Consider the following 8,668-nt stretch of genomic DNA (forward strand, 5'->3'; position numbering starts at 1 on the left):
CAGTTAGTTTCAAAAGTGGTCAAATCTAAAACGAAAAAATAAATCTTTTAAAGTAAAAGCATTTTCTAAATTTAATTTTTTAAATTATTTTTACTGTTGAGAATTTATTTAAAAGATTGTACAGATCACTTTTGAAACTACATTTTGGTTAGGATATTCATGGTCCGAAGATTTATACTACAACATTTTTTTTATTCAATGCTTTTAGTATAAAACGACACAAACCTACCCTTTTTCTTCTAAAATATTTGAAATGCCGTGAAAGTTATTTTAGAGTTGCCCTACTTTGTTAACACACGCGCGCACACACACACACAGAGAGAGACACACACACAAAGCTCTCTCTCTCTCAATCCCTCTCTTTCTTTTTCTCCCCCTCTCTCTTTCTATATATATATATATATATATATATATAAAGAAACATAAGAAAAAGTATAGGATAAAAAATTCTTGATATGCTATATTTTTATTGAACGAAAGCATTTACTTTTGTTTTTACGATCAGTGTAAACGTTACCCAACTGCATTAAAATAGCGAGAAATACTTCAAAGTACATATCATAGTAATTTACGTAAGACTGTGATATGATATTGACATCAATTCCGTTAAATATTAACTTACATTAATCCTAGGTAATCACGCGTATTTTTTAAAGGCAATCTATAATTTTCATAAGAGTTCTTTAAAAAATGATATCTTTCAATAATTTCAAACGAACAAAAGAAAACTATCGCAATTTGTACTAATAAATTAAGTAGGAAAGTAGGTTCAATTATAACAAAAATTAATTAAAAAAATGTTATAATGTTATTAAAACACAGACACACACACACACACACACACACACACACACACCTACACTGTCACTAGCTTCCCATCGCTTCGCCCGCGCTAATGGAACGTAATTCCATTATTAATGGAGTTACGGGAACTTGCGTTTCCCGCAGCGCTCAATCTTTTTATTTTATGTTTATTAGTTAAGTAACTGGAGACAGGTGCAGCCAGTGTCACACATACAGTAACGGTGGCAGTGGATTTGATGGTTGAACCGCAACGCCGTATATCTGGCGCTGCGGTTCAACCTCCAGAGCCACTACCCCACCCCTTAAAAAAAATCGGAATTTAAAAAAAACCAAAAATTGGATTATAATATTTATCTTAAGCGAATCTGCAACCCTAAATCTACTTAATATTTTATTTATTATAGTCGAGTTTGGAAAATTTACAATCATTGTTCAAAAACCTTTTTATATTTTTTAGGGGATTCTTCATCCCTCTTTCAAGGTCGAAATTAAAAAATCTACGAATTGGTTTATTGACAAGAAGATTACACTAAAAAAATAAAATCGAATTGATTTCTTCATTTGTTACAAAAAAAAAAAAAAAAACATTTAAAAAAGTTCAAAAATCATTTTAATCCCTGAAACTCGAAATGAAATTAAAAAAAATGTAGAAATTGTTTTTTAGATGTTCATAATCAATCAGTTCAAACCCAGCTCACACATATATATATTATGGAAATTTTTCGAATTAAATATATCCAAACACCTTCTCAGTTAGGTCACGAAACATGGGTAAAAATTTAGTAGCGAAAGACCGGATAGTTTTTTGATCGGAAAAGTTAAAAAAAAAAAAATGAACTCGAATTCGAACCGAAAAGCCTTCCACTTGTAAGCCCAAATATTTTATTAATTAGAATTTTATTTGACTGTAACTCTGGAACCAATGAAAATAAGTACCAGTTATGATACATCGTTGAAAAGCTCTCAATGAGAGCTTTTCTGTTAAGAAAAATTGCTCTTAAGAAAAAGTGTAAAATCCACAATTTTTTGATTTTGAGTTTTAATGGACACTGGTTGACTCGATTGCAATCAAAAGCGGAGGTGCACACCTCGATGTTAAAAACAGTCTTAAATCCAAGATTTCAACATCCCACGGCTAATCGTTTTTGAGTTATGCGGGATATGTACATACATACGAGCATGGTACGTGTAGACGTCACGCCGAAACTAGTCAAAATGGATTCAGGGATGGCTAAAATAGATATTTCAGTTGAAATCTGAACACCGTAATTATTTGCGATCACAATACATCTATTACTTCGTACAAGGAAATAAAAGACATACAACATCAAGAGACAATATTACATATTAAAGTATGTATTTAGAAAAATCATGCAAAATTACCGTGTTATCTAGTCTATATTTAGGCCTGAATTGATAAATAACGAAACGTGATGTGGATTAAAAATATACTTAAATTTATATGTATATCAAAAATATTTATGTAATAAATAATGGTAGAACATAACTACATAAAGGACTATGGGAGTACTAAAAAAAAATCAGAAATAAGCAAAATAGACACTTTCACAATTAATGTGAAATAAAAAAAGTAGCAAATCAGAATATTAAACATAAATATTAAATAATTAATTAAATAACAACTCAAGTTTACGCCTTGGCTTAAAAAAAAAAAATAGCTGACTGTTTTTTTAATATTAAGTAGAAAGGGCGTGAAGAGTACAATCAACAACATTGCTCAGTGGTACAATTCTGAATTTATAATTTAGTTTAAAGGTTTAAATGAAGTTATAAAAGCGTTAAATTTTTGACTTAATGAATAAATTCCCAGACTACCCGGCTTTTAATATGTGTACTCATCTTTATTAAAGGGAGAGGTAAAGGACCTAACGCATCACCCTCTTGGTACCACCGGTTATTAATAAAAGAGACACCTGTCGCACTGTTTACTCACTAAATTTAATTAGCATGTTGACTCTGGGGATAATTTAAGCTGACGAAAAAGTGGTAAAAATATCAAATTTAATTAAAAAATAATAATTACTTTTAATATTTATAAGAGAAAAAAACGTGAAAATATACATACGAAAATGCAGTTGTGTTTTCTTTCATTAATTCTTCTTTTATCAGTAAAATAAATATAGTTTCCAGTCCTAAAAAAGTAAGCCTAAAAAATACTTGTAGTTTTTGGATAAATTTTAATGCATTTAAAAATGATTTTTTCTTAACCTTATAAATTCAGATTCAATGTACGAACAATACTAACCAAATATGAATATTACCAAGTATATTAACCAAGGATTAATATTTTAACCAACTCGTTTAAGACAAGAAGCTTTATTATTAGATATCATAAGGTATTAAATATATAATAACATAAAAAATGGGGAATTTAAAAAAAAACTAAATATATAATAATCAGTTGTTTTGTACGTATAAATGAAATCCTCTTATTCTCCTTCCTATCGTCCTTCTCTTTTCCTTCTTACTTTCTTTAATGATTTCTTCCTTCTGTCTTCTCTAACTCCTCCTCCTCCTTTTTACTTTCTCCTTCATCTCTCAAGTGGTTTTTTATTATGTTTTCTGTCTTCACTTCTCCTCCTCTTTCATTTTCTTCTTCCCTAATTTCATTCTTATTCTAATTATCCCTTTTTTATTAGTCTCTCGTATGTTTTATTTTTAATTTAGTTTGAAAAAATAAGATACACACTAAAATGTTAAGATTTTGTTACAAAATAATTTTGTTTTTCTTCAAAAAATTATATAATGTTATTTATAATGACGGGACACTATTATATGTAACCGTGTATGAGACAACAATGATTCATGAAAATAGTATACCTATGATGAAGAATGAAAAATCCCGTATAAAATGTTGAAATAAAACTGAAGTGTGAAGCGGTTTCCTATTGCTCTAGATTTCTAGTACTACTTTTATTCTCTTAATTACTGAGATTGGTTATATAATAAAACATCATCTCTCTAATGCAATAAGTTCATACTATCGTGTAATTTACACCATGTACTCAGTACATAAAGGGAAACTAGGACATAAGGTGAACAAATATTATTATATCATAATCATTATGGAAAACCTCGTTCTATTTACGCTGTAAAATTATTAGCTGGGAAAGAACGTCCTCATTACGTATAAATGTTGCTAATTAAAAATAGAATGATTTTTTACATTTCAATTAAGCTAAACAGTAACTAAATTTAATTGTATGACATTTACTAAAACACATTCTAAATCATAAAAAAAAAATTAAAAGTAGTCGTTATAGATTTCTAGTTTTATCCTTTCTTCCAAAAAATTTATTTAAAAAAAGAATTACAATTTTAAAAAAATAATTAAAATATGAATGATAAAAAATATTGCATTGTCGATGGTTAAAACTTGTTATTTTCTATATGTGTATTATGTTATTACTAATCAAATAACAGAGTATTCTGTTAACTTCAGATATTTAATAATAAAAAGACTCGATGCATTTGTACTTGTGAATGATAAAAGATAAGAGATGGTGTTTTGAATTCTTTCTCCAATCTAAATTGTAAATGCAAACCTAATATATTGAGTATTTGTGTTTACTGATCGGTCGATCGGTTTCATTTTTGTGATCCGGTAAAAAATTTGCTGTTTTTTGATTATTTGGAAATCGTTAAATTCAGTATTATGATTCTTCAAATGAGTTCCGTTAGGATCACTTGAAAATAAATTGGATTCGATGATTTTTATAAGAGAAGAATACGAATTATATTTTACAGGTTCTGGTTTACGTAGACTAGAATGAATGATTGAGTACAATGACATTTTGCTTATGAAGATTAATAAAGTGTTTTAACGTAAAAATATGTCAATTTTTAGAAATAATTTCTGTAAGATTATAAATAAACACAATTTTGATAGTAGTAGTTAATGTACTATATATATATATTATATTTATTTATATATTATATTAATGTTCAAGGTGTTTTTATGAGTGTTGCCGGTATCGGCGTAGGTTTTCCGTATAATTTGCATACTCTAAAACGATTATTTCATATATCTGTAAACTACAGTACATATTTGCATTAAAGCTGTTATTTTTCTAATGAAATTTGGTTCAAAATAATAAAAAAAATCCCTTTCGGCACGCCCGAAGGCGGAAGTAGATTTCATCGGTGCTAAGTAGGAGATAAAAAATATTTTCACCTTAAAGTTAAGAAAAATTTCAAATTTACTCAATACAATAATGGTTGCATGTGAAAAATGTTTCACAAGCCCCATCTTCCTACAATTCCAGTAATATTTTTGTCATCCCTTTGGTTTGGTCATATCAAAAGTTGTTACAGGAAAAAAGTTGTAGGTAATGTTTTGACGACTAACGAACGACCTTTTTAAACCGATTCGATACTGTGCCTATTAACGGAGGTATGATTATTTTTTGTCTTTGAAACCCTATTTTTTCCTTCCGTTGGGCCAAAGGTTGGTGTTATCAAAAACTTTACACATATAAGTTCTAGGTCCTTATCCAAAGAATAGTAGGAATTTTAAACGAATTCGAAATTTTACTTAATAAGAAAGTTATAGCGACATTTTGTTTTTTCGAAGAAGCCGGGAGGGCTTCTTCCATTTTCCATTTTTCGAACCCCGTGGTTCGATTTTGTTCATTAACGAACTCGACCGAGGTTTTGGATAGTTGTATTTTATCTATCAATTTGAATGTGATTCGTGCAAAATTACAGCAGTTATCATATCCACAAGAAAGTGAAATATATATATATATAAACTTTTGGAGTGACCGTGTTTTTGGAGTCTGGGGGTTGTGAAACGCGAAGATATGTCGAAATTTTCCGGAAGTCGAATCATGGTACCCATTACAATAAATAGGTAGCTTTCTTATGAAATCTACCTAATACAAGCGATTTATTTGAGAATGGTATTGAGCCAAGCAGGCTAGTGAAAAAACTTTATTAAAGCGAGCAGCATCTACGATTGTTTCAACCTATAAACAAAAGTACAATCACAAATAAATACTAAGATTGGTTATATTTTCAGGTTATTATAACTTTATGTACAAAGTTACTTCAAAAGAACTTTTCTACTATTCAAAGTAACATAAAGAAATGTAATCTAGTCCAATATATGCGATAACTTCGATTAAAATATCTATATTTATGTATTTAAAAATATAACGAGAATAAAAGGGCAAATAAAAGGAATTGAAAAATTAATCGGTGACAGTAAGGAAAAGTTAGAATAAACATACGTCCCATTAGAGGGGTTTTCAGGATATCTAGTTTTATTCTTTTTAAAACAAACAATAATTATTTACTCTTTCTTAACGTATTAATTTATTTTTGCTCCAGTGTTTAATTTACAATTGATTCCAATTTATACGGATTATAACTATACTTGAATAGAAAAAAAAAAAAAAAACATGAGATGCAGAGAAGGGTTTCCATTGAAATCCCTCAAAGGACGGTATATGTATGCATATTTATTTTATAGTAAATATACATTTATATCAAACATAAATAAGAGATACAAAGATAAGTGCAACGAAAATTGATCAAAGTCCAAATTTCAAAACATAAAAAAAAAGAAAACACCAAAAAATAGTTTTATGAAACACACAATAAATAACTAATCAAATTAAGAAACGGTCAAACAAATCAAAAAACCGGCAAAAGTTGTGAAAGGAAATGAAGAACTTCGACAGTGAACTGCATCCTAGCGTAGTTTATTTATCTCAAATCTTTGAAAAATTATAGATCTAATATATGCAGTCGCTTTAGTCGCATAACTTCGTCACTGTTATCCAGGGGGTTAAACGCGAGCCAGTTCAAATGTTTGTTCAATCTCATTTTATAACATGTACTAAATCGCCGTAGCTCCTCTTGAACGACTCACCAGGTTGGTCTGGTGATGAATGCGTCTTCCAAAATCAGTTCAAGCGTTCGAGTCTTAGTAAAGGCAGTTGTTACTTTTATACAAATTTGAATATTAGTTCGTGGATACCGGTGTTCATTGGTGGTTGGATTTAAATTAACGACACATCTCAGAAATGGTCTAACTCAGACTGTACAAAACTACACTTCATTTACACTCATACATATCATCCTCATTCATCCTGTGAAGTATTATCGGAAAGGTAATTACCGGAGGCTAAATAGGAAAAAGAAAAAAGAAAGCTCCTCTCGAACGGTTGGTAATACCAAATAATAGTTTATTTCAGTGTTTTTTGCAAACCGCGGCGTTTCTGTTATATTTCGCAATAGTTTTTTCGAATTTCTGTACGTCTTTGATATTACTCTGTGTTAAAAATAAAATTAAAAATTAATATATTTTCCTGAAAAATGCATTGTTATTTATAACACAAGTAAGATGTTTTGGAACTATTTCTTATTGTTCATTTGTATTGCGCGCACGCGCGGGTTATGAATAATCGAGTGCACGCGCTAATGTAAGTGTTAAAAGCCAATTACCATAATTCTCGAATTTTTGGTTATGATGGAATATAGTCTGTATTTTGTAATATTTTATAAAATTATACTAATTATTAAAATGAAGAGAAATTTCTGATTACGTCAAAATTCCCAGCGCATTTTTTAAGAAAAAACGTTCTCCTCCACCCAAGTGAGAAGATTTCACAGAGATCATTTCTTTTCCTCCACCTAATAAAGAGGTTACTTTCCTTAATGTTTAAATGATAAAGAATTTTTTTTAACCTCCAGGACCACCGTTAGGTATTGCTTCAGAAGATGAGATGAATGACAAGTAGCGTGTGAAAATTCCATGCCTGACTGGGATTCGAACCCGGGACCTCCAGATAAAAAATAATCAAGAATCAAAATTTAATATGCCAACACAACGATTGAAAAAAAGCTGGTATTAAGTCGATAAACGTTTTATAAACAGTTTTTTTTTCTAAATACTAATTTTAACTTTTCTCCAAAAGCTAGGGTGAAAAAGAAAAATAGCAGTCGATAGAACAACATGAATAAAACAACTGATTTTCCTAGTAAAACATTTATATGATAAATAAAAATTTACTATCTTTATGGTAGCCTTAAGACTGAATATATTATACCATATTTTGTTTTGAAACTAATAAAATCATGTAATATGTAAATTTACCACACTTTTAAAAGCTTTTAATTAAATTCGTATTTGATAAACAGTTTCGATAAATTGCAGAGACTTTTGGATGCTTAATTAATTAGTCTTTAAAAAAGGTTTTGGGTAGCCAGAAGCAGGACGGGAAGAGAGATTTAGATTATATTATTTAGCTTTAGATTTTATATTTATTTTTTTTTAAATTCTTAATATCTACTAATGATGATTATTTTATAATTGAAACACAAATCTGCATATGTATTTCGGTTTTATGTACAGTTCTTTACCTTTTATGTTTCCTATTTTTGTTTTTAATTAAAATATAACTATTTGTATCTTTTAGATAATGTATATTAATTTCATTTTGATATCTTCCTTATTTGTAATAAGATGTAGAGTGGATTTTATTTTTATATATAGTCTGTTCTTCTCGTTCTATTATTTGTTATTTCTATGAAGTACGTTCATAGCTCACAAGAAAATATTTTTGAACAGAATATCTGTTATACCAATGAACTGAAAAATGTGGCTTATATTACACGATTAAATTTTCCATTTGATTACACTTTAGCGAGCGACGAGCGCAAAAAGTTTAAGAATAACCCAGATACAGTATTCGTATGTTACGGTAGACTGAAGAAATTTTTAATTTCAATAACGAAAACCGTACGTAGGATACTTTCTTGTAACACAAATAGAAAAGAAAGCTTCCTTTTAATTTTATGATACGTTTAAAATATAATGTATAATAAAATATACATA

This window comes from Lycorma delicatula, chromosome 5 (genome assembly GCF_047948215.1).
Source record: "Lycorma delicatula isolate Av1 chromosome 5, ASM4794821v1, whole genome shotgun sequence".
Classification (NCBI taxonomy): Eukaryota; Metazoa; Arthropoda; class Insecta; order Hemiptera; family Fulgoridae; genus Lycorma; species Lycorma delicatula.